The sequence below is a fragment of the Manis pentadactyla genome, chromosome 11 (genome assembly GCF_030020395.1).
Source record: "Manis pentadactyla isolate mManPen7 chromosome 11, mManPen7.hap1, whole genome shotgun sequence".
Lineage (NCBI taxonomy): Eukaryota > Metazoa > Chordata > Mammalia > Pholidota > Manidae > Manis > Manis pentadactyla.
In genome coordinates, this window is record NC_080029.1 from 76,226,420 (window position 1) to 76,253,918 (window position 27,499).

The 27,499-nt window shown below is 43.5% G+C and overlaps 1 protein-coding gene and 1 long non-coding RNA gene across 3 annotated transcripts in view; one reads left to right on the top strand and one right to left on the bottom strand.

The window, feature by feature from the left end:
- Window positions 1-27,499, bottom strand: part of LOC118913449 (T cell receptor alpha chain MC.7.G5-like) — a 582,985-nt gene that overhangs the window by 116,532 nt on the left and 438,954 nt on the right. The window lies entirely within an intron of this gene.
- LOC118913458 (uncharacterized) lies at window positions 111-17,132 on the top strand. 2 transcript variants are annotated; one of them, XR_008992549.1, is made up of 4 exons: window positions 111-169; window positions 2,046-2,098; window positions 7,726-8,446; window positions 9,740-17,132. It is a non-coding gene; the product is annotated as an uncharacterized LOC118913458 (long non-coding RNA). The 2 variants fall into 2 exon arrangements; XR_008992548.1 differs by having other exon boundaries at window positions 2,046-8,446.

Here is a 27,499-nt window from a genome sequence, read left to right on the forward strand (position 1 = left end):
TAAGACCTTGGCAGAGACTCAACAGGAAACTGAACTCTATTTGCATATCCTTTTATACATGGGAGATTAAAAGCTTCAACCTTGAGTGATCACAGTTTTTGAGCATCATGATGAGGCATTAAAAAGGAAGAGGAGTATCCCAAGGGAGGTGAGCTGGAGGCAAAGCAAGGTAGGTGTGAGGTTAGCAATGACTTTCAATCTCCTTTGATTAACCAGGAATATATTTTGTTTGGTTTGTGTTTTGATTTGATCCTTATTGGGTCACATAAAGGAATCAGCTAGGCAGTTAATCTGTGCTTCCTAATCTTGGGAATCTATCATATTTGCTCTCCTTTTTCCCACGGCTGCTTCCTTCTCTTTCTTTTGGGCAGAGACCTATGGTGTTAGTGCCCAACCAACTGTGGAGATCATCTAATGTAAACTCTTTATTGTACAGATGAGAATCTGAGCCTCAAAGAGGTTGACTTATCTAAAGTCACACAAAAATAAGTAAGCGTTCTGGTTCCTAAACAAAACATTTTTTTTCCAACAGGCTGCTGGCTCTTCTTAGCAGGTGCAAGTTTCCTCAGATCTCACATAGCTTCTTTCCAGGATAGGAATTGGCTCAGATGCCCTTCACTACCTTCTCCCATCAGAACATGCATTCTGACAAGAGAGTAGCTTGGATTCTCTGGCTTTTCTTCCCAGTCCCTCTGGATAAGGTTCTCTAGTTCTTTAATGGAAGAAGCCCAAGTACTGAGATGAGGATATTTGTCCCTGGGATTCATTGAGGGGAACATGGTTTTCAGCCAAGAACTGTAGTGAAAACTAATCCCATGTAGACAGCATGGGCATGAGGAGGAAGGGCAAATATAACTCACTAAGGTTGGTAACTAAACTTTATAGGTTCCTTTTTAAGGATTGGAAGAGATCTCTCTATTCCTAAAAAGGTACATTAATTAAATGTATCCTAAGACTGGGGAGGCCCTGCAGGAGAGTATCCTCAAAGCTGGATAAGGCTGACCTTTCTGAAAATGAGATCCCCTTTGTCCAGCTCTTTTTTTTTTTTTAGACAACTGAACCAAGTCTACTGGGAAAAGGTTGGGCATGAAAAATCCGTTCTCCTTGTTACTTCAGGTAAAGCTGCGACTGGGAAGGGCCACCTTCACTTGTTACTGACAAAAGGCAATGAAGGTACAATTAATGACACTGTGGACCTAGACCCGCACAGTAATGGACTTGTCTTCAAGACTTTCACTCTCTTTAATTCAGGCAAAGAATTTAGAGAGGTTGTGTGGGAAGAACACTCTTGATGAGGTATTTTTAAGAAAAATGTTCTGGTAGCACGTTTGGATTTCTTGGTTTGGAAAAACGCTAGTGGTCATTGTCAATGTTCCCTCCCATTCTGGAGCCCTTATGCTTTCTTCTTCTGAGTTGAAGAGAGAGTTATTGAAAGGTGCATTATTGAGCACCTTTCTGGCAATTATTTCATTTAATCCCTGTAATAACTCTGTGAAATAGGCATTATTATCTCTATTTTATGGGTGATGAGGAAATAAAAATTAAAAGAAAACTTGTTCAAGGTCCCTCATGAGTAAAAGAGGGATTGTAATTCCCTTTTTTTTGGTCTGATTCATGAGCACATGCTCTTTTTACTACTAAAAGAATTCACATTTAAAAACACATATGCAGTTTATAGACCAAAATTTTTTTAGATCAAATTGTTCATTTTAAGATAAGTGAAAGAACCTTGACAGAGTTAGGGACAATTGTCAGATTATTGTTTGTAAATCAACATATTAGTATTCCTGTGAATGATTAAGCATATTTATTTTTGTATATTACTACCTATCTGCACTATATTGCCATCTATTTAAGAGAGGAAAATACACCTAAACTGTGCCATGCAACTTTCTGTTAACACGATAAGGATGTTTTCATGTATCTGCAAATGTGGGAAGCATTATAGAAGGTGTTTCTCTGACAGAAAACCCCATTCTCATCTTTCTTTCACTTTGGTGTGATTGTGATTATGTGTTTTGCCCTCTTTTTCTCCAATGTCCTAGAAGTCATGGGTTAAGAAAAATGACCATGATGGGTGACCAGCCTCGCCTGAGAGGTGGGTATGAGCTAGAGTTTCTGACCACCAAGTCATCAGTCGGAACAATCCTTCTGGCCAACAGAACCTCTAGAAGGAGTCACTCAGGACGGATTCCTTAGGGTCTTCTTCACATTTCTCCTTACCCTTTGGCCCAACCTGCTCTGGAAAGTAAGTGTGTAAGTAATCCATGCAGTAAGATGGCAGGTGAAAAGATTGGGAGAGAATAGGAGAGTAGTCCCAAATATGATAAAGATGGAGGGATAGATCTGGAATGGGGAAAGTCAGCTCAGAAAGGTCACTATCGTACATGCAGATTCTCCTTTAGTTTTGCCTGCCAGAGAGCGTTCCATCCCCTTCTGTTTCTCTATGGTTCACTGGGGTGAAAGCACAGTAAGATTTGGCCAAGTTGCCAAATATTTCAGTTTTGAAATATTTGAATAATTGAAACCGAGTTTCAGGTTTTGGTTTGTACATACAACTTATTGTTGATGTTATTCTAAATCTTCCCTCCACAGAAGATGTGCAAGGCTTAACATTCCCCAAAGGACTAATTTTGGAAACGTATTCATGTGGACGTTCTGGATCTTGGCAGTATCAGTTCATCTAGACGAGTCTGAAGTTAAACCCAGAGGTGCTGCAGGTGATCATTAGGGAGTTCCCAGCATTTCTTAGGTCCCCCCAGAGCCACCAGCTGATGCACTCATTGGACCTCTGGGGAATAGGAAGTACTGATCAGAACTATAAGAGAGATATCACATGACCTCAGAAATGCTGACCTCTGCATTGACATACAGGAACAGCACAGGAAAGGTCAGCCAAGGCTTGGGACTGAGAGTAGCAAAGTGCCCACGGGTGTAGCATGGAGGTTATCAGTCTTCCTGGATGCCAAATGTACAGGTAGTATCATGGGAACACAACAGGAAATAGTTCTGCCCTCCTTGCAAAGCTTCCTTTGATAAAATAAAATCCTCTGCAGCCAGAAAAGATTCTGGGAAGGTATTAGAACCACTCTTTGTCCACAAATGTGATTATAAAAACAGCTTTTAATAAACTCTAGAAAAAGGAGACTCTTGAGTTGTGTGGTACAGTACCTTTGGAGGCAGGCTGCCTGGGCTTGTGTCCAAGCTCAGCCACTGACCAGCATTATGACCTTGGGCAATGCCTTCTCCTTGCTTTGCTGTCCTTATTTGTAAAGATGGGTTGTTGTGAAGATTAAGCAAATTGAAACATGTGAAGTACTTTGAGCAGTGACTTGCATACAGAAAAGTACCACATGACTATAGGCTATCAATTATCATTACTAGTACCTCTTTTCAGTTGTTGATTATTTTCATTTCAAGGAGATTTTCATTTTTAACTTCTTTTTGCTGAAATTTCAGAATAATTTCTCTTTTTCTCATCTCATAAGGAAGGTGAGGACTGGATCAGAGGGTGAGAACTGGAAGGGACGGCATTTACCTTGTAGAAGCTGAGGAGTGGAGACCCAGCTGGTGTCAAAGTTAAAAGAGCGCAGGTCTCCCTGCTCCTGGTAGAAAAGTCCTTCCACCACATCGTGATACTCTGTTGCCATAGGAAAGCAGCCTGTGTTTGGCCCTGTGTTCCAGGTTGGGGAAATGAGCATGGGGAGGTGAAGTGACAGTCTCCAGTTCTCACAGGCAGAACTAGGTTTTGAACACAGGCTCCAGTCCAGTGGGTTTTGTTCCCATTGTGTAGGAACTCTTCATGTGCCATAATTCAACACTGTTAATTGCTCCAAGACTTACTCAGGGTAACCTGGGAACATGCCAGCCTGTGACTTTGTGGCAGGAGCTGATCAGTGTTGAGTATAATATTGTCCTTATACTCCTATAGCAACTTGTTGGCTTTCTTTTTCTTACAGCATTGTCATATAGTTGGTTTGCATTTATTTTGAATAAAGAAAAAAGGAGATTTTTGTCTCTGATAGGAAGTAGGCTCTGGCCACTGATGCATCCATTCCTCAGCAGAGATGATCAGAGGCGCACAGTCTTGGGGACAAAGAGCAGGGAGTGAGGAGCCAGGGCCTAATGAGTGGGGTTTCCTTAGGTTGAGATGAGAGAGAGACTGGCTTTTCTTCCTTATACCGAACACCTCTTTGCGTCGATATGAGGCAAGGCACCCACAGGAATGCAAAAGGACCCAGGGCAGAGTTTGAGATTTCAAGAATTCTTTAGAAAGAGGTAAAAAGCAAAGAACTGTAGTCAAGCCCTCTGGAGTCCTTTGAGGACTCTGTACTGTCACAATGCCAATGAGACTTCCTGCTCTTCCAGCCTCAAAGGCACTATGCAGGGCTCAGCTTGGCTGGGAGGAGAAAGATTTTCCAGCTTGACTAGAAGGGAGATAGCATCACAGGGATGTGAACTGAAAATGCAGGGTTGATGGGGAGTGTCCTGGAGAAATGAATGAAGTGCTCTGACAAAAAAAATATTAGAGATGTATAATTCTATCTCTTTGATTAATATTTGGGAGCAATATGTTGAATTGAAGTGTGGGAAAGAAGCCTCAATTCTGGAGTTCCTTCACCTTATTAATGTGGAAAATTTATTAGCCACACTTTCTGTCTGAGACACTGCAGAGGGCTGAGACCCTAACTAAAGTGGGAGAGTTTGGTTTGAACTCCATTCTCTTCTCTGCATGGTGACTCCTGTCCCTTAATTCATGGCAGTGCTTTCTGGTGTCAGTTTGCTCATTGTGAATGCAAGGAACTGTACATGACAGATCTTTAACTCTTGTGCTGCCTCGACAAAAGTGGTAATGAGTTAGTGAAAACAGAAGAGACAAACTCAGACACTTTGCCTCATACTTCAGATACATGTGCACATGGTAAAATGAGCAATTCTGTGGATCCACCTGAGCTCCATGGAAATTCTCCGGCTCTCATCACACTATCTCCTGACCCTGCAGCTGCCATCCCAGGCAGATTCCTGAGAAGAGAAAGAGAAGGCAGTGAGTCCACTCACTCCCCAGAGACTCTAAGGGAGTCCAACAGATGTCTTTTGACAAGCATCAGAAGGGAAGAATACTCCCATTTCCATGTCATGTCCTGGGAGAAAAGCTGCTGCCCTAGGGGTGGTGCTCAGGAGTTAAGCAGCAGGAGGCTGTGTAGCTGGGTAGCAGCCGTTCTCCTTCAGCCGGGGGAGTGAGGCATCTCTGGAGTATGGCCTGGAAGCTGAAATCACAGTGTTTTAAAGCCAGGGAGGGGTAGAGCGGTCAGAGGAAGGAGTTGGGTACCCTCACTTGCATCTCCTCTTCTGAGGACTGGCCAAGGAGTCAAAGGCCACCTCTGCGTCTCACAGATGCATGGACTTCACACACTTGCTTCCAGCTGTACTTCAGTTCGGATGTGTTTCTTTAGTACATCCTACAGCTCTGGCCCACGGCCAGGGCCATCAGCCTTCCACTCAGACCCAGATCCTGGCTCTACTTCTGTGACCCTAGGTGAGCTATTGCCTCTCTCCGGGCTCAGTATCCCCATCTGTAAGATGGAGCTGACAGTGACAACCTCACAGGGTCATCATAGGATGAAGTGAGTCCACACCTGCAAGTGGCTGATCTCATTGGCACTTAGTCATTTAGTTCACTTTCTTGTCAGTTATTCCACCTTATAGTTTGCTCTTTCTCATGATAAGTTACATTTCTAGGATAGCTACTATGGGCAATGCAATTTACATACTTGCTTATCATTAGCTATTTACAATAACACCGTGAAGCTGGACCTTTTATACCTGTTTCAGAGATGAAGAGATATAGGTGATTTTAGAAGACTGTGTGGTGCTTATGTCAGGAGCACAAAATCTCAGTTAGGAAACATTTGAGAAGTCATCTGGGGCCTCTGCTGCACTGTCTCAGTTTCCTGACAGGCAGTCACAGAGCATCAGTTTGAGCAGGTCTGGTGAGGAGGGCACAGCCCCTGTTCTTTATTTCTGACCCACTGCGGAGACGGCCTCCTCTATATTGCCCCCAAATCACACACTGTGTTCCATAGCCCAGAAGCATCTGGAACCTGTGGTCTTCACTGACTAGCCGTGGTACCCTGGGCAAGTGCTGTAGCTTTTCTATGCTCATTTGTAAAGTGGGGTAATAACAGAAAATGCATCACAGTGTTGTTGAGAGGATTAAATGAATAACAAATGTGAAGTGCCCAGGATAGTACCTGGCATATAGGAAACACTCAACAGATGCTAGTTACTATTATGGCTACGTACAGTTGGATGGATTTGTCCAGATATTTTTCCTTCTCCTCCTCAAAGACATTCTTCCCTGTCTGTCAGAAGGACCCAGTGTGTCTCTTCCTGGGAATCCATCTTGTAGACCTTATAAAACCATGGCTCTGAAACTTTGACAACATCTGCATAACTAGCTTCCAAATGCCATTCTTTTCAAAACTCATGATTTCAAATTTGGAGAAGAATTGTACCCTGTTAGTCTTGGAGATGCCCTCCACCTTCCTGTCTATTGTTCATTCAAAAATGAATAACTGGATACACATAGCAGGTAATGGCCTGATGACCTGTCATAGGGCCTGGTGGAAACTTGGAAATTTGGACAGGAGGTTACAAAGCTCCTTTTCTAGAATGTGGGGCTCAGGGTGCCTGATCTGGATGGGGATCTGGGAACCTGATTTTATCCAAAGGCAGAGTCAATCTCTAGAACCTTGCAGACAGTTCAGCCAAAGATGTTATCCAATGGTGGGGCAGAGAGGTAGAACCTGGTACAGGCCTATGTTAAAGTCAAGTCAGGACACTAGGACAGAGTGAGTGGGTTTGAGGTGGAGGGTAGAAAAGAGAGTTTCTCTATGGGGTTGGAATCTAGCTATTTGGGGAGATAAATGATGAGAGCTCATGGGGGGTTGTGGCTAAAATTCCCAGAACAATTATGCATTATAACTATATATATTATATATATGCATATAATATATATAGTATGTGTGTATATGGTTTTATATATATATATGCATGGTTATAAAGATATAGTATATATTGCTTTATCTATCTACCTATCATCTAATCTAGCTATATCATTCATCTCTCACTCATATATACATGTTAGTTCAGGAGGAATCATGAGAGATGGCAAAATTGGGAAGACCCTTGGAGGAACAATGAGGAGGCCTTACTGGAACCAACTGTGTGTGTCTGGCAAACACTTGTTAACCTCTTTGTATTTCTATGGAGGGCAGGATCTTTGATTAGGAGGGCTGGTTGGAGAAAGTTTTCCTTCAACATTGCCTAAAGTAGTCCAAAGAGGCTTTAAACATTTTTTTTCAATTCAAAAAAATGTTTTTGCAGATGTATGAAGGTCTACTTGATGTACAATAAATTGCAGATATTTGCAGTGCACAGTCTGATGGATTTTGATTTACCTCTACATCCATGAAAGTATAACCATAATCAAGAGACTGAACATAATCATCACCAACACAAGTCCCAGTAGGGTATTTAATAACGTGAATGGTAGATTTTATTGATGAGGCCAGAAGGAAGGTCACAGGTTCAGCCTCAGAACAGGCTGTCAATCACCTAAATCTGAAAAAGTACATTGTTCAAGATATCAGTGGAGTTTAAATTGAGCTGCCCAAAGAAGGATAAGGAGGTGCCAGTGGAAATTTTTCAATGTTTTGTTTCTAGCACACAGACACAAAAGAAGTAAAGAGGTAGAAGATGAAAATGAGGGCAAAAGAGCACATTCAGTAAGTATTCACAATACAGAATGCTTTAGATGGAGTCTAGCCCTGCATGTTGATAACAGGCAGCACATACTTTTGGTGATGAAGGAAGGGAAAATCTTCCTGTCCACTCCCCCCCAAACAACTAGATTACTGGTGTATGGGGTTGGGGAGAAACTATAGCTGTACTCTGGAGACTGCCTCTTTATGCTACAGCCTCAGCACCTTGGTTGTGTAGCCAAATCTTTTATGAAACTCTAGGAAAACTGTTAAAGAGTGTACAGCAAATGCTACAATGTCTGACTTCAACTCTGTCTCTCCTGCCCCACACTGAGCCTTCCCCCCACTGCAATGTGGAAGGTCACGGACAGGCCATGAGTGACCAAGCCTGAAGGAGAGGCAGGAATTCCAGCCCTTTCTGGCCCCATTTCTTAAACTCTTTATTCAAGAGAAAATCACGGTCTTATTGGAACTGCTGTTCAGTATAGAGCTCCACGGTTTCTGAGCTGCTCAGCGGTGGACCTGAGGCAGGGTGGTAGTCACTGGCACAGTAGTAGGAACCTTCATCCACCTCTGATGCCTTAAGGATCTCAAGCAAAACCTGGTTGTTTGATTTATCAACGTTACCTCGGAACCTGTGCTGGAAACCAGGGCCGTAGGTGCCCCCATCTCGGAATATGAAGGTCAGTGTGTTAACCTGGGTCTTCCTGTACCAGTTCATGTAGTAACTAGTGATTGCTGCTCCTTCCATTGTGCACCTGAGGGTGACAGACTCTCCCACAGGCACAGTCACGGCTTCATCTTGAGGCACCAACACAAAAGCTGATGTGACTCCTGAGAGAAAAGGCACAAGAGGGGTCCAGGGAGGATGGGCTGAGGTCACTGATTACAGGGCACTGCCCATGAGTGCCTGGCCCTGGCAGCCTTGCTGCCTCACTGTGGCTGAGCCTTGCTGGTTGAGGTTCCCAGATCTGCCTTACCTGCCCAGAAGAGGGTGAGAGGGATGAGGGAGCAGATCCTCTGCATGGCTGCACTCAGGCACAGCTCTGCCTCCCAGCTCGCCCTCTGCTGGGTCCTTCTTCTAGTCAACACCTTCTCTGTGACGTATTTGAGCCTGAGGAAACCCGCCCCTGTTGGCAGCTGCTCCGCACCCCAAGCAGAGTTTTGCCAGTCACAGGAGGCTCCGAGAGCCTGTTGCTGGTTGATGGGATGACAATGCCACTTTCGAGGTCCATAATGTGGTGCAGATAAGGCCAGTTGAGAGGAGGTTAAGGCAGCTGCTTATTTGATTGATAGCAAGGTTTCTGCTTCCAGTCCCAGAAGTTAAGTTTAATATTGTTGCTTCATTTTCATGTTAGATGTAGATGTTGTGCACTCCGTGGTGATGTTAACAGTGAATGCCTAGAAGAATTATTGGCATTTACAGCTGTAATCAAAAGAACCATCAGACAAGGAGTGTGGTAGAATGTGCACGAGGACTGCAGGTGTTGTAACGGGTGTTGTGTTTACTGCGAACTCCCTCCAGGCAAAGTTGGATCAGGGTGATTCACCCAGGTGAATTCAACAGGCTCATGAAGCACTGACTCCAGTTGGAGCCAGAGTCTCCTGATCTTTACTGGGTTCAATTATCCTCTTTTCTGAAGGGTTCTTAGGTCACCTGGGCTGAATTACACAGAGCAACACACTGTAAAAAACTTAGAGACCACCACTATGTCCTACTTTATGACACCCCTAAATTTATATGTATTTCAAAAGAGAGGAGTCTTTGAATTCTTGGACCTATACTTCTGAATTTCAAGATCAAGAATCTGTGAAATCTTGAAATCAAACAGATAAATTACTAATGGAAAGTAGAGGGTGCAGCAGATGCTGGGAAGAGGGTCATTCAGCATGCAAGGAGGCAGGAATGAAGTCGGTATGTGATATCTGAGGCTGGGGAACCAGCCTAAGTTCTCTAACTTTTCTGTATTCTGCAGCATGTCTGGGACCAGACTGGCCTGAGGAAGTTCAGATGGATGCAAACTCAGATTTGCTTGACCTCATGGTATTTGGCCTCCCTACCCTCGCTTCACTGCACTTACCCAACTGCCCATCTTGCCAGTATTCTGAGAGGACCATTAGCAAGTACTCAAGGTGGTCAAATTCTTTGAAATTAAAAATGGCACCATCAGTACCCACCTATGGGAAATAATAGTGCCCATTCTCTACAGTTCTTTGAAAATTGTCAAGGGCAGTTTCTTTGGACTTAAACATAGTTGGTCTTTCAATATCAGGTTGCCTAGCTCTTGGCACTTCCTCTGAATCCAGTCAGATGATTTTCTTTTTACTGTGCACCAGACCCTGAGGATGCACTGCTGAATGACAGATGTGCTCTCTTTTCCCTTGGAGCTTCTGTTCTAGCGTGAGAGCCAGTCATCAGTTGATGATTTGCATCATGAATTCTTCACTGATGCTGTGATGGGTGATCTGCAGAAGCAGGGGGATTGCAAGAGCATGCTACAGGGGCCAGGACCTGGCCAGGAGGTCCGGGAAGACTGCCCTAAAGAAGTGGCTTGGCAGCTGAGATTGAAAAACAGAAGTTCCCCATGGGTGCCAGACCGTGTCTGTTTGTCCCTCCACATCCACTCCACTTCCTACTCGAGGAGGCTGACTGTAATGGACAGCATCCACCTGGTCCCTTTGCTCTCTGGCATCCAATTTAGTTTGGCCAGTGGGAGACACCATCAGGAGATGAAGTGGAAAGAGGAGACGGGGGTGGAGTGGTAGGCGCCCAGGTTCCTTTCTGCCAGGCTGCCGAGGGCCGCGGCTGCCTTCCTCCTGGAGGCTACAGCTGTCCCACAGCTGCAGGTTCCGGAAAAGGCCCCTCCACTCCATGCTTCACACTAGGGTGCCAGTGGCTTCTTGTTGCCAGACTACCTTTTTTTTCTCAGTTTTCCATAACCCAGCTGTGTTCATTTTCTATGGCTGCCTTAACAAAGTACCACAAACTGGGTGGCTAAAGACAACAGAAATTTATTTTCAGTTCTGGAGTCTAGAAGTCTGCAGTCAAGGTGTCAGCAGGGTCCTGCTCCTTCTGAAACCTGGAGGGGAATTCTCCTTTGCCCCTTCCCACTTCTGCTGGTTTGGTGGCAGTCTTTGGCTCTTCAGCGTTTGCAGCTGCAGCGTTCATCTTGGCCTTCACGGTCATGTGGCATGCTTTTTATGTCTTTGTCTTTACATGGCTGCCTTCTTACAAAGACATCAGTCATATTGGATTGGGGTCCACCTTACTTCAGTATGACCGCGTCTTAACCAGTTACATTAGTCTTAACTAATCGCGTCCATTGCAATGGTGCTATTTCCAAGAAAGGTCATTTTATGAGGTACTGGGGGTTAAGACTTCAACATATCTATTTTTTGAGGGGCTCGATTCAATCTGTAACACCTGCCCACACCTTGTAAATATCCCTTTCATTAGATTCTCTGTAAATTACCCCTTTGAGAGAACACTTTGCCTTTTGCTGGGACTCTCATATGTCAGATATAGGGGGCAGGTGGAGGGAAAGAACATTAAGAAATGAGGACATGCCAAAAAAAAGTGCCCTGTGGCAGGAAGAAGTACTTTGACCTTAAAGCTGCATAAATATCAAAAGAACAGTTAGCAAGGGCTCGAATAAACCTGTCTTCCTAGAGGACCACTATTGAACTATCCCAGATTATTCAGGAAGTCATTCTGAAAAATCCCAAGAATGTGCTTGTGTTTATGACTATAATTTATATCTGCCACAGGTTAAAGGTAATTTTAAGGGTTTATTGCTAATGGGCAAAAACAACCTTCCTCTAGCCCTGACCAGGAGAAATTCAGTACAAACAGTAAGTCAAAGCCTGTGGTAGAAGTGGAGAAAGAACCGCTGGGAGAGGCACAGAGTGGCTGGAAGATGTGCCATGCCTGGTCCAGGAGAGGCAAGAACTGCTGCTGGGAGTTTGGCCTAGACTTGTGGCAGGAGCAAGATGACCTGATCACAAAGATGGCTTATCTTGCGGTGCCCAGGTAGAAGTCAGAAAGTGTGCCAGGGCCCCTGCCCTTGAACTCTACCTTTCTCGGTCTCTGTGAGGGCTCTGTTCCTTCTGCTTAGTCACTTGTTCTTTGTCAAGGCCAGGGATTAGGCCACAACTTGCCGGGCCCTGGGGGATGCCTGTCATTTGTTATGACTTTCTGGGAGAACTAATGTTTCCTTGAAGTCTATGAGGAATAAATGGAATTACATTTGCAAACACTTGGCTCATTCTTCGTTGTTAGTTTCCACCTTCCAGAGAAGACCTGAGGCTTGAGCAGTTCCTAGGAGAGGCAAGGGTGCTTTGGGGGCTTTATCCACCCTTCCCCATAGTCTCCATCAGTTCCTATTCTTTGACATGTTTTCCAATCTTATGTGCTATGAAAATGCAGCCTCTGGGCAAGCTTCTGAGGCATCTTCCAACCAGACTGCCACCCACCAGACCTTCCTTTGTAGAAATTCTGAAGTCGCCTTTGCATATAGTGCTTTATGATGCATGAGTGCTGCCCCACGCTGGCTCATTTGTGTGTCTATACCTCTTGTGAGATTCCTCCAAAGCACCTGTTGAACCCATGCTGGTCCTCAAATGTGCTGATGGAAGTGACATGTTTTCTTCTGCCCACAGGCTGTCTGACTTGAAGGGGAGCTGCTGTTTATAATGCCACAAGGAGAACAAAGGAAGACCAGTGAGGAGCTCATTCCCAAGGTCATGACCACAGGAAGGACCCAGGTCTTTGGGTTGAGGCTCTAAAGATGGGCCACATCATTACAGGAATTTTGTTCCCTCCAGCCTTACCAGACAGAGGAGGGTAAAGATGCATAGATGAACTGCTGACCCACATAGACAAACAGCTGGGAGCTCTGGTGTAAGATGGCTGGAGCTGTCTACAAGGCTGAGGTCGTTAGTGTTTCATTTTCAGGGGCAGGGTGCTGCTTGGGACTTGCAGGCAGATCAAACAACAGATCACACAGCAGTGGAAGAAGATCTGTTTATTGGCCTCACTGAGAACAGAAGGCAGGATGAATGATCTGAGGGTGGTAGAGACCTCAGCAAGTCTTTGAATCCATATTTTAGCCTTCACTTCCCTGTAACCTCAAGCAGGGAGCTACTCTTCCTGTTCTTCAAGTGAATACCTTGAACTCTTTGTCTATTTCTTTGAATTTACTCAGGCTGTTGGGAGCAGGCACTTGCTGACCCTACCTCTGCTCAGGCCTCGACAGAATTCTCTCTACAGGCTGGGCTGCATGAGGTCCTAGAAGCTGGGGGTCCTCTTTCTTCACTGCCTGCTCTAGCTCAGGGGTGGCTGGGCTGTAATAGAGGGACCACCGGATTTAGGCTTGGAAGATCTGGGTTGGCATCTGACACTGCCACTTATTTGCAAGTCACTTAACCTCTAGGACTGAGTCCAGGTCAATAAAATGGGGACAATACTGCCTCATGTGGTCGTGAATAATGGAGGTGAGTATACTACCACTGATCTATAGTCAGACCTGCCCTGGGTGTCAGCTGACCAGTGCGGAAGAGGGAGGCCACTTCCCTAGAGGCAGAGGAGATGTTGATATGTAGCTTCAGACAGTTTTCAATGCTTGTTTCCCCCCTACATGTGGTTGTTCCTTTTATTTTTTGTTGCAATATATTTACTTTGGATCTCATATTTATATACTGAGGATGCTGCTTCCTAGGAAGGGAAATAGACTTTACGAAAATGCCAGTCTTTCAGAGGACAACAGACCATAACTGTCACACAGAATTTAGCAGAAAATATTATTGCACTGGATTTAGTTTTTAGTAGCAGTCAAGTGCCTACTATAGTGCTCTGCCCATATCAAGCACCCTGTAAATGCTGAGGCTGGACTAAAGCAAACACAACCCAACACACATGGAATGGGAGGATGAAGTGAGTGCAGACAATGGAGAGTAGTGAGAAAAACCAAAGTTAAAGCATGACAGAGGTTTAATGGAGTATCATAGAATTATCTACTGAGAGGAGAGAGTAGAATAAACTAGAACTAATAAGGAAATACAACAGTATGGAGAAGAGGAATGTGGAAGCAGAGAAAAGCTGGAGAGGGACAGTCACCCCCATGCAGTGGTTCTCCACCTTGGCTGCACACAGGGACCACATGGGGAGTTTTAAATAATACTGAAGCCTGGGTGCAATCCCCAGAGAATCCAATTTAATTAGTCTGGGGTGGTGTCTGGGCATCAGGATTTTAAAATGCTCCCTAGGTAATTCTGATGTGCAGCTGGGGTTGAGAACCGCCATGTAAGGGAATCATTTAGCCAGAGAGTAAAGCTTGTAGTGCCGTAAAGGCTTAGTGCAGTGTGGTCCTTGGGGGACAAGGCAAAGCCTCTGGCCAGGTATCACTCACTTGTGACCAGGAGTGTCTGCCAGACTTCTGCTCCGTGTCCTTTCTCCAGGAGCAGCTTGGGCTCTCAGTAGCTCCCCTCCCTGGTAACTGCTCTCTTCAGGCCTCTGACCCATCAGAGGGCACGGGGGCCTGTTCAGATCAGCATTAGCCACCTCTCTGTTCCTCTGAGCCCCTATAGCAGTGCTGGGCCCCTCGTGGGCGCTTAGTAAAGGGTTGCTAGGTGCTGTGGTCCTTCTGGGCCCTTTCATGCTGATTGAAATGGGCTAAATTTGTGGTTCTTGCTTCTTCCTCTCAATCCTGCCCTGACTTCAAGATCCAAATTCTGCCCTTCCCAGCTCCCTCTTGGGAAGTAGAATTCAGGCAGGGCAGCCTGCTCACTGTGGTTCCTACACTGGACAACACAGCACGGTGCGTGACTGGAACTCAGCCTGCAGCACACCCGACCCACAGAAATGCGTTCTGCTGTCAGCTTTGTGTTCTCTTTTTTTCCCTGCCCTTCCTCCTCCCTTTTCTTTCTCCCTCCCTCCCTTCCTTGTTTCTCTCCTGTACTCTCCAGGCTCACAGCAGCAACCTCATCCAAGAAGACCTGCCATTAAGAGTAAAAATGTGTCCAGTGCCCTGAAGTGGCCTCTTATTTTTGGAGGGAATGACTTACTTTTTCTCCCCTGGAATTGCTGATTTCACAGTGAAGATTTGATGCCACAGGGAGAGCTGTGGGTAGAATTTAAAGTTATCGCTGTCTCTGGAAATCCTCTCTGATTTGCCCTGCTTGCTGGAAGAACAGAGGATGGAGGCAGGGGTGCTGCTGGTCCTCAGGTAGAACATGGAGAGGACAGAACAGAGATTTGCGTGCTGTTCAGAGACTAATCTTAGGCCTTTGTTAGTAGAAATCTATTTATACAAAAGCAAAAACAAAACAACGACTATTTTGTACTTCCATCCCACAATATCCAAACAGAGAGGAAAAAGCTGAAACAACCCTGGAGTGGGAGCAGGTAGGTTATTAGTTTAAAAGGACCTGAATAGAAGCTCCTCCCCCTTTGAAGTATTTCTCTGCCCCTAAGAAAAGCCTCTCCCTATTCTCCTCCTCTGAAATGGAGAGAAATATTTTGCTCAAGGTTCTTGGCTGGGAGTAGGTTGGGGAACAGGTCAGGGAGAGGGAAGAGATAAATGTTTTTTTCCCCTCCTTTAGTGAGGGGAGCTTATGAAAATAATGTAGATGCTTCGGTGCTTATGGGGGCTCAAATTCTGTAGCTCTGGAATTATACAGCTGTGGGATTTAAATCTTATAATAGGGATCTTGCATCTTCCAACCTGGCAGTTGACCCCAGGACAGAGGGTGATGCCAAGGCTGGGCTTTCTCAGAATCCAGGAAATTCCCTGCCTCATCTCCCGTGGAGAAGCAGGTAAAGCCCCTTCTTCAGTCAAGGGAGAGGAAAGAGCCTGTAGCAGGCCTCCCTAGGAGTGAGATCCCGGCCCCTCTTCCTTGAGCGGGAGACTATCCTGTGGGTTAGGTCTATGCTGCCCAGGAGGGGAAATGTTAAGATGGAGAAGTGTCACTTTCTGCCCCTTGGGAGAGCCATGTGGTGGCCCCAGCTGCTTGTACTGGCTGGGCCTCTGTGCCAGTGTGTCCCACAGCCACCAACAAGAACTTGCATCATCTATGCTTTTTCTGGTCGGCCTTCCAACCTGGACACTTTTCCATAGGTACCTCCTGGTGCCTGGGCTCTGAGCTGACACACCTCCTGCTCTCACTTAGCTTTACCACAGCTTGGAAGCAAAATGGGATGAAGCTCTAAAGTTCTGGGGCTGACTGAGGAAAATGGAGGAGAAACATGGAACCAGTCTAGGGTGCTTTGGGAAAGGCAGCTGTGCAGATAAAAAAGTGGCCGTGAGGTAGCTTTGGGGGCTAGAAAAAGAGACTTCCTAAACCAGTGAAGTGGGAAAGTTAGTGTTTGAGTGGATGCTGGTGCTGCAGCCACTTGGGTCCCCACACCCACTGCCCTCGCCCCCTTCCTGGGACTCACCCACTTGGCATCGGTCGCTACCCCATTGCCGCATCCTGTGCACCTCTGATGTCCTGGTTGGTTGAGTGGGTTTGCAGTGAGTCTTTGGTGGGAAGTGGGGATGGGACTACAGTAAATGAATATCATCTATTGTGCTCACTGTGGCTAGAGACACCATAGCTAAGAGTGATTGTTTTAAGATCACTGTGGTTCGGTCATGTCAAAGCCTTGTTTAGAATGCAGGTGCTGTTGTATACATCATGATGTGGTGGATTAAAGGGGCCATTAACATCAAACTGAGTAATGAACACTTAGTATGAGTGAATGAGAAGATTACTGAATAAAAGTAGAAGCTGCCCACTTGGCCCAGCTTTAATTGCCAAGTAGTCTGAGCATTTGCACATGTACGGGACTGAGTAGTGACTGTGTGAACTTGGAAAGTTACCGAAGGAAATACTACATGCAGCAAGACTGCCCTGCTGATGAACAACCTCGGCATCCATCAGACGGAAATAACACTGTGAGTGAAATCATGGTACCTGACAAAGTAACTGTGTCAGTCTGAGCCGACAGCAATGTCTGGGCTGTGGTGAGAAATGACGAATGTAGGAAACCAAAAGGTGCATAGGGAATGGCACACGCCAAGAAGATGGACTAGAAGGGTGCAGGGAAAGAGGGTTTTTCCAAGACTCAGCTGATGATGATCTCTTTGTCTCAGAATACTTTATTTATAAAAGTGCAGCTCAAGTCCCAGATTGGTGACCCAGAGGCTGAGCCGAGGGTCACAGCTGCAGCATGCTAGTTGAATTGTTGCCTCTATTCACAATCTGTTGTGTTTGCGATGATTTGTAGCATGGATGGGACTCACCTGGGCTGTGTACCGAATGCTAAAGCCCCTGTGGGCCCAGGAGGCTGCCTGTTAATAACTATCATAACACCAATTACATGTTTATCAAGGAACACTAGCAGAAAAAGAAGGTATCATTTAAATGCTATGACAGTTGAAAAATGTTCACCTTTGCAGAGGAAATACAGTTCAGACAATTTTCCTCTTACTTTGATAAACTAAACCCTAAGCTTCAAGCATGTTAAGGCCAAGGAGAAACTTTTACTTAGGGCAACCAAGATGAGAAAAAGCAGCCTCTGTGTTCACACATGAAGGACCTGTGCCCTGGGGATCTTGTCCACCTTCTAATCAGGGCCTCCCTGGTGTGGTCACCAGGGACCCCGACTCACTTAGGCAGATCAAGTGTGAAAAGGTTCTCAGATTTCCTCTAGGCAATACTTAAGTTCCATTAGTCCTCTTCTTTTGCAAAGGTGTATGAAACTTAGCTGATTTGACTAGTTGAAGAGGTCTTGGGAAAGGCTTGGAAAAGAACAGGGTCAAAATTCAGATGAAGAACTAGAGGTGCAGCTGCCACATGCTATTATTAGAGCTGCCAGTGAAACATCTTTCTGCAGTCCAGGGAGTCTCCCTCTTTTGACCCCCTGTTTGGCCCTGAATCTAAATCGAGGAGTCAGCATTATACGGTTGAACTGCTGCTGTTTGGGTAGGAGAGTTTTAGGCAAGCCCTTGTTATTTTCTTGTACCATCTCATTTTAAAGATGGGGGTAGATTCAAATGGGGACTATTGTGAAGAGTAAGTCAGCCATGGCTGTAACATACCAGAATTGCCAGATGGGGTGTGGGAATGTAGACAATTTATAAAACCTTTGTGGCAGCTTCTGAGACCACAAGGGATGATACTAGCTCAATTTAGCATTTTTAAACTTAAGTATTCATCTCATGCCAGTGTATGTGGCTGTGTTCTTGCAACTGAGGGTGTTCATTTGGAAACAGAAGGATGAGGCATTATTTTTTAAATAAAAGATTCCCTTTCATTACGTTTGTGTCTCTGTGATCCCTAAAGCAGAAATTCAGTTCAAACATTAAATTAAATAATCATATATTAAACACTTACTATGCCACACACTGTGGAAACTGAAGATGAAACAGACTTAGGATCCCTGTCCTCAAGGGGTTTATAAATTAGGAGGAGCGCAAAGGAAATATCCAAACAATCCTGAAAAAGAATACATGAAATGACTCAAGAAAGGTAAGTGCTAAGGTGGGTCACCTGGGGGGATATTGTATCCTCCAAGGGAGGTTTTGCATTAGAGATATACATTTGGGAGTCATGAGTAACACCATGAACATCAGTGAGATTACCTAGGGAGAGACACAGAAGGGAAAAGGGAACCTAGACAAGGGCTCTGGTACTCTATATTTAGAAACTAGATAGAGGAGGAAAAGCTAGCAAAGGAGACTGAAGAGGAGAGGTTGCTGATGTAGATAAAAATCAGCAAAGTGTGGCTTCTCAGAAGCTAAGCATGGAAAATGTTTCAAGAAAGAATGGGTGGAGATTAGATTAAAGATGGTGGCGTGAGAGGAGAGAGAGAGGCTTCCTCCTAAAACTGGATACAATTAGAAAATATAGTTGGCGCAACTAATCCTAGAGAGCAACAGGAAAGAGGATGGTGTCAGACTGCACACACCTGGAGAAAAGAGCAGACCTCAGTGAACGGGGTAACGTACCAGAGCTGTGGCTCCGCGGGACCCGAGCCCTTCCCCCACCCCAGCTCACCGGCGGGAGGAAGAGAAACGGAGCAGGGAGGGAGTGGAAGGCTTGGAACTGCTGAATACCTAACTCCAGAGATCTGTTCTGGGAGCAGAAACCTACATTTCATGGTGTTTTCATGAGACTCGCATGACTACCGGGTTGGAAAGTTAATACCGGCAGAGTTCCTGGGGAGACTGGGATTCCGACTGCTTGTGGAAAGCAGGGATCCATATCCGGCTGCTCTGGGACAAAAACTTATACCTGTGTGCCCGGCCCACTGGCTCAGGCAGTGGAGACAGTCACAGCAGCCAGGAGGCGGGGAACAGCTCTTTCCTACCCCCAGGCACCAGTACCCCCTCCCCTGCGACCCCCGACATTGCTTCAAGGGCTCAGCAGCTCCAGAGACTATAGCTTCTGGACACTAGAGGGCGCCATATACAAACATGAAATGCCAGAGGAACCTTGTCCAGAGTAAAATTATTAATAGAACTCCGGAGAAAGATTTAAGTGATATGGATCTCATGACACTTCCTGAAAGGGAGTTCAAAATAATAATCATCAACATTCTAATGGAGGTAAGGAAAGACATCCAAGAACTCAGGAATGAATTCAGGTCAGAGATCCAATCGTTGAAGAGCACGATGGAGGGTATTAAAAGCAGGTTGGACATGGTGGAGGAGACAATAAATGAAATAGAAACTAGAGAAGAGGAATACAAAGAACCTGAGGGACAGAGAGAAAAAAGGATCTCTAAGAATGAAAGAATATTGAGAGAACTGTGTGACCAATCCAAGCGGAACAATATTCACATTATAGGGTTACCAGAAGAAGAAGAAGAGAGAGAAAGGGATAGAAAGTATCTTTGAGGAGGTAGTTGCTGAAAACTTCCCCAATCTGGGGAAGGAGATTGTGTCTCAGGTCATGGAGATCCACAGATCTCCCAACACAAGAGACCCAAGGAAGACAACACCAAGACACATAGTAATTAAAATGGGAAAGATCAAGGATAAGGACAGACTGTTAAAAGCAGCCAGAGGCAGAAATAAGATCACATACAAAGGAAAGCCCATCAGGCTAACACAGACTTCTCAGCACAAACCTCACAGGCCAGAAGGGAGTGGCATGATGTATTTAATGCCATGAAGCAGAAGGGCCTGGAACCAAGATTACTTTATCTGGCAAGATTATCATTTAAATTTGAAGGAGGGATTAAACAATTTCCAGATAAGCAAAAGCTGAGAGAATTCACCTCCCACAAACCATCTCTACAGTCTATTTTGGAGGGACTGCTATAGATGGAAGTGTTCCTAAGGTTGAATAGCTGTCACCAGAGGTAATAAAACCACCGTAAAGAAAGTAGAACAGCTAATTACGAAGCAAATGTAAAATTTAATTAACTATCCTCAAAGTTAATCAAGGGATAGACAAAAAGTACAGAATTTGATACCTAATATATAAAGAATGAAGGAGGAAGAAAAAGGAAGACAAATAGAAAAGAACCTTTAGATTGTGTTTGTAACAGCTTACTAAGTGAGTTAAGTTAGACTCCTTTCCAGGAAAGTAACCTGGAACCTTTGGTAACCACGAATCTAAAGCCTGAAATGGCAATAAGTACATACCTATCGGTAATCACCCTAAATGTAAATGGACTGAATGTACCAATCAAAAGACATAGAGTCACTGAATGGATAAAAAAACAAGACCCATCTATATGCTGCTTACAAGAGACTCACCTCAAACCCAAAGACATGCACAGACTAAAAGTCAAGGGATGGAAAAAGATATTTCATGCAAACAATAGGGAGAAAAAAGCAGGTGTTGCAGTACTAGTCTTAGAAAAAATAGACTTCAAAACAAAGACAGTAACAAGAGATAAAGAAGGACATTACATAATGATAAAGGGCTCAGTCCAACAAGAGGATATAACCATTATAAATATATATGCACCCAACACAGGAGCACCAGCATATGTGAAAGAAATACTAACAGAACTAAAGGAGGAAACAGAATGCAATGCATTCATTCTAGGAAACTTCAACACACCACTCACTCCAAAGGACAGATCCACCTGACAGAAAATAAGTAAGGACACAGAGGCACTGAACAACACACTAGAACAGATGGACCTAATAGACATCTATAGAATTCTACATCCAAAAGCAACAGGATACACACATTCTTCTCAAGTGCACATGGAACATTCTCCAGAATAGACCACATACTAGGCCACAAAAAGAGCCTCAGTAAATTCAAAAAGATTGAATGAAATCCTACCAACCAAATTTTCAGACCACAAAGGCATAAAACTAGAAATAAATTGTACAAAGAAAGCAAAAAGGCTCACAAACACATGGAGGCTTACAACATGCTTCTAAATAATCAATGGATCAATGACCAAATTAAAATGGAGATCCAGCAATATATGGAAATAAATGACAACAACAACACAAAGCCCCAACTTCTGTGGGATGCAGCGAAAGCAGTCTTAAGAGGAAAGTATACAGCAATCCAGGCATATTTAAAGAAGGAAGAACAAACCCAAATGAATAGTCTAATGTCACAATTATTGAAATTGGAAAAAGAAGAACAAATGAGGCCTCAAGTCAGCAGAAGGAGGGACATAATAAAGATCAGAGAAGAAATAAACAAAATTGAGAAGAATAAAACAATAGAAAAAAATCAATGAAACCAAGAGCTGGTTCTTCGAGAAAATAAACAAAATAGATAAGCCTCTAGCCAGACTTATTAAGAGAAGAAGAGAGTCAACACACATCAACACAATCAGAAACGAGAAAGGAAACATCATGACAGAACCAACAGAAATGCAAAGAATTTTTAGAGACTACTATGAAAATCTATATGCTAAGAAGCTGGAAAACCTAGAAGAAATGGACAACTTCCTAGAAAAATACAACCTTCCAAGACTGACCAAGGAAGAAACACAAAATCTAAACAAACCAGCAAAGAAATTGAAGCGGTAATCAAAAAACTACCAAAGAACAAAACCCCCGGGCCAGATGGATTTATCTCAGAATTTTATCAGACATACAGAGAAGACATAATACCCATTCTCCTTAAAGTTTTCCAAAAAATAGAAGAGGAGGGAATACTCCCAAACTCATTCTATGAAGCCAACATCACCCTAATACCAAAACCAGGCAAAGACCCCACCAAAAAGAAAATTACAGACCAATTTCCCTGATGAACGTAGTTGCAAAAATACTCAACAAAATATTAGCAAACTGAATTCAAAAATACATCAAAAGGATCATACACCATGACCAAGTGGGATTTATCCCAGGTATGCAAGGATGGTACAACATTCGAAAATCCATCAACATCATCCACCACATCAACAAAAAGGACAAAAACCACATGATCATCTCCATAGATGCAGAAAAAGCATTCAACAAAATTCAACATCCATTCATGATAAAAACTCTCAACAAAACGGGTATACAGGGAAGGTACCTCAACATAATAAAGGCCATATATGATAAACCCACAGTCAACATCATACTGAACAGTGAAAAGCTTTCAGCTTTTCCTCTGAGATCGGGAACAAGACAGGGATGCCCACTCTCCCCACTGCTATTCAACATAGTACTGGAGGTCCTAGCCACAGCAATTAGACAAAACAAAGAAATACAAGGAATCCAAATTGGTAAAGAAGAAGTCAAACTGTCACTATTCGCAGATGACATGATATTGTACATAAAAATCCCAAAAGACTCTATTCCGAAACTACTAGAACTGATATCAGAATACAGCAAAGTTGCAGGATACAAAATTAACACACAGAAATCTGTGGCTTTCCTATACACTAACAATGAACCAATAGAAAGAGAAATCAGGAAAAGAATTCCATTCACAATAACATCAAAAAGAATAAAATACTTAGGAATAAACCTTACCAAGGAAGTGAAAGACCTACACCCTGAAAACTATAAGACACTCTTAAGAGAAATTAAAGAGGACACTAACAAATGGAAACTCATCCCATGCTCTTGGCTAGGAAGAATTAATATTGTCAAAATGGCCATCCTGCCCAAAGCAATATACAGATTTGATGCAATCCCTATCAAATTACCAACAACATTCTTCAACGAACTAGAACAAATACTTCAAAAATTCATATGGAAACACCAAAGACCCCAAATAGGCAAAGCAATCCTGAGAAGGAAGAATAAAGTTGGGGGGATCTCGCTCCCCAACTTCAAGCTCTACTACAAAGCCACAGTAGTCAAGACAGTTTGTTACTGGCACAAGAACAGACCCACAGACCAGTGGAACAGAATAGAGACTCCAGGTATTAACCCAAACATTTATGGTCAATTAATATATGCTAAAGGAGCCATGGACATACAATGGGGAAATGACAGTCTCTTCAACAGATGGTGCTAGCAAAACTGGACAGCTACATGTAAGAGAATGAAACTAACCCCATACACAAAAGTAAATTTGAAATGGATCAAAGACCTGAATGTAAGTCATGAAACCATAAAACTCTTAGAAAAAAACATAGGCAAAAATCTCTTGGACATAAACATGAGCGACTTCTTCATGAACATATCTCCCCGGCAAGGGAAACAAAAGCAAAAATGAATAAGTGGGACTATATCAAGCTGAAAACCTTCTGTACAGCAAAGGACACCATCAATAGAACAAAAAGGTACCCTACAATATTCATAAATGACAGATCTGATAAAGGGTTGACATCCAAAATACATAAAGAGTTCATGCACCTCAACAAACAAAAGCAAATAATCCAATTAAAAAATGGGCAGAGGAGTTGAACAGACAGTTCTCCAAAGAAGAAATTCAGATAGCTAACAGACACATGAAAAGATGCTCCACATCGCTTGTCATCAGAGAAATGCAAATTAAAACCACAATGAGATATTACCTCACACCAGTAAGGATCGCCACCATCCAAAAGACAAACAACAACAAATGTTGGCGAGGTTGCAGAGAAAGGGGAACCCTCCTACACTCCTGGTGGGAATATAAATTAGTTCAACCATTGTGGAAAGCAGTATGGAGGTTCCTCAAAAAGCACAAAATAGACTTACCATTTGATGCAGGAATTCCACTTCTAGGAATTTACCCTAAGAATACAGCACTCCAGTTTGAAAAAGACAGATGCACCCCTATGTTTATTGCAGCACTATTTACAATAGCCAAGAAATGGAAGCAATCTAAATGTCCATCAGTAGATGAATGGATAAAGAAGATGTGGTACATATACACAATGGAATATTACTCAGCCATAAGAAAAAAACAGATTCTACCATTTGCAACAACATGGATGGAGCTGGAGGGTATTATGCTCAGTGAAATAAGCCAGGTGGAGGAAGTACCAAATGATTTCACTCATATATGGAGTATAAGAACAAAGAAAAAGTGAAGGAACAAAACAGCAGCAGAATTACAGAATCCAAGAATGGACTAACGGTTACCAAAGGGAAAGGGACTGGGGAGGAGGGGTGGGAAGGGAGGGATAAGGGTGGGGAAAAAGAAAGGGGGCCTTATGATTAGCATGTATAATGTGGGGGGGCGGTGCGTAGGGAGGGCTGTGCAACACAGAGAAGACAAGTAGTGAGTCTACAGCATCTTACTATGCTGATGGACAGTGACTGTAATGGGGTTTGTGGGGGGGGGACTTGGTGAAGTGGGGAGTCTAGTAACCATAATGTTCTTCATGTAATTGTAGATTAATGATAATAAAATGAATTTTAAAAATAAATTAAATAAAAAAAGAATGGGTGGCTATAACTCCAGGGGGAATCTCCCAGGGCAAAATACTTTGAAACTGAAATCAGTCAAAGGGAGAAATAAAGTGGGAGAAACCCATTTACTGCTTACAAGCAGTCATCCACTTCTGCTTGGCCATGTCTCTCACGACCCAGCTGCCGAAAAAGGGACCCCACCCTACCTCTCCAGTCTAGATATGCCCTCACTCCCCCTTGTAATTACCTATTGGTGTGGAGATGGACTACGTCTCTCCACCCCTTGGAACCACCTATTGATATGGAGATGCACTAAGGCCAGGTGAGAGATTCTGGAAATGTTGCAGTTTTACCCACAGTGGCCAACTATGTAATATGTTGCTGACAGGTTGTATGCTCATCGGCTATTTATTCCTGTATTTGTTTTATGTCTGTCTTCTCTTATCTTAAGCTGGTAAGCCTCTGAGGGCAGGGCCTGTGTTTATTTTGTTCACACTATGTACTTAGTGCCTGGTACAGTACTTGGCATAGTGTAGGACTCAAGATGTATTTATTGAGTAAAGGAAGGAAGAAATAAAAGCCAGTCTGACTGTTTATACTTAATTCAGTAAGCAAAGAGGAGTATCTGAATTAGCATTTTAAGATTCCTAACACAAGAGTTTGATTTTAGCAAGCCTCCTTTTGGAGGCCTGTATAGACCTGCTGGCTCCACACACACCTCCTCTCAGCATCATTAGATGTTCCTCAAGCTGGATGCACAGAAATGAGGCAGGAGCAAGAGACCTTCCTCACACAAAAAAAGGCTGTGTCTAGTCTAGATTCAATATTTTTCCAACAGTTAGCTAGGTAGGTAGGCAGTTCATTTATTTATTTGTTGAAATTGAGAACAATGTAGCCAAATGTGCACTTGTGTGCATGTGTGTTTGTAACTGTTGAGGAGGCTCATCTTCCTTCCTTGTGCATCTCAAGAAATCTCTAAGCATACATTACCTCAGGGAAGCAGGTGTTTTTCTCCGTTATGAGCACACGTCACCCCCTCTGAGAAGCCTCCCCCAGTCCTGGGTCATCACTTCCTTCTTGAAGGTCTCACAGATGTTTGCTCCTTCCTCTGTTAATAAGTCTCTATTGTCATGTCTATTCCTGCCGCTAGAAAGAGCACCTTGAAGACAGAAATCAAGCTTTGGTGGTTTTGGTAACTCAGCATGTGGTCCAGCACCAGGAATATTGTCTGTGCTTAGTACATATTTGAGGGATGAGGATATGCATCTCCATAATTATACACTGTGTATTTTAATAATAGGGCTACTGAAAATATCCATACAAAATCCAAAATGCAAAATGGTTCATCATAAGCCCAGCCAGGAGTCCCTGAGAAAATAATCATATCAGGCCCTCTGATTTTCTTATAGTTGGCTAGCAGTCTGGGTGGGTTTTGCTTACCTGTCCCAGGTCCCTATGTAGAAACTGGCTCAGAAAAAAATGGAGGACCTCTGATCCTCTCAGTTGTCCTGTGTGTCCAAAAATGGGCCCTTGAGTATGTCAGAGTTAGAGAGATGGAAATCATTGATGGAAATCACTGGTGTCTAAGAACTCTTGGCCTCTAGCTCAGGGTGACTCTGGGTCTCCAGGACTACTCAAAAGTGAAAATATGACAAGGCTTGGGACCCTACTGCAGCCCAGAGTCAGTGATGATCACCAAATTCTGGGAAATCCTCATTCAATTATTCATACAATTGCATTTATGCAAGTTTTCAGGTTCAATGATAAGCAAAAGCAGGTTCAACTCTTGATTTCTCAGAGCTTACAACCTAGTGAGAAAATAGGCATTAATCAATTTGACAAAATCTTATTACAAACTGATATATGAAAGCATACTGAAAGGACCAAAAATGAAAATCTGAACTTGCTGGGAGATCCCAAGACATCTCTGAGGAATTGATGCATACACTGATCCAAAAGATGAGCAGAAGTTAAACAGGTGATGAAGAGGTAGGTGAAGTGTTCCATAGAGAGGGACTAGTATGTGCAAAGGCCCTTGGATGAGAGGGCACTGGTGCCTTCAACCAGCTGGAAGAAGGCCTCTTGACAAGAGCATGGGAAGTAAGGGAGAGAGTGTAGGATGTGTTGGCAGTGCAGGTGAGAAGGGGAAAGACCGTGCAGGGTCTTTGAGGCCACTTTAAGGATATTGTTTTTTTGCCTATAAATAATGGGAAGTCATTGAAAGATTTTTAATCAGGGGTATGACATGATCATATCTGTATTTTGAAAAGATTACCCTGGCTGGTGGGAAGGACATACTGGAAGGTCCCAGAGACCAGCTAGTTCATTCAAAAGATTAATGAAATGATTCAAAGGGGAAAATAGTAGTTTGGACTAAGGTGTTGGCAGTGGAGGATGGAGAGAAGTGCATGGATTTGAGATGATGCTCTTCGTGGAGATAGGCAACCTTAGAAAAGGACCATATTTGCAAGGAAGAGATCTTGATTTAAGTCTTGTCCACTGAAACATCTAAGTGGATATGTTGAACAGTCAGGTGGACACATATATATTAATTCACATATTTAACCCCTACTTATTGACTACCCATTACGTGCTAGCCACTGCATTGAGATTTGTGTGAAACAGAAAGATATATTGAATTTGGATTCTCCTTTTGAGGAGCTAAAAACTCATGATACAGTCATGAGGAATGGTTGAGGGTATTGGGTATAGGGAAATGAGGGTTTGGAAAGTTGGATATAATAGCTGTCATCAAACATTTGAAAATATAAAGGTAGAACTTAGCTTGTTTCAGAATGTGTAACAAATACCAACATATAAAGTTACAGGGAAGCAGACGAGTTTGGTTGAAGAAGTGCTTTTTAAAAATTAGAACTATGATTGAAAATATTTGAATTGAAATTGGATGATCATTTATTCAATCAATATTTAATGAACATATAAATTGAATGGAGGGATTCTTGTTTGACCTTTAAGATCCCTTCTGGCTTCAAA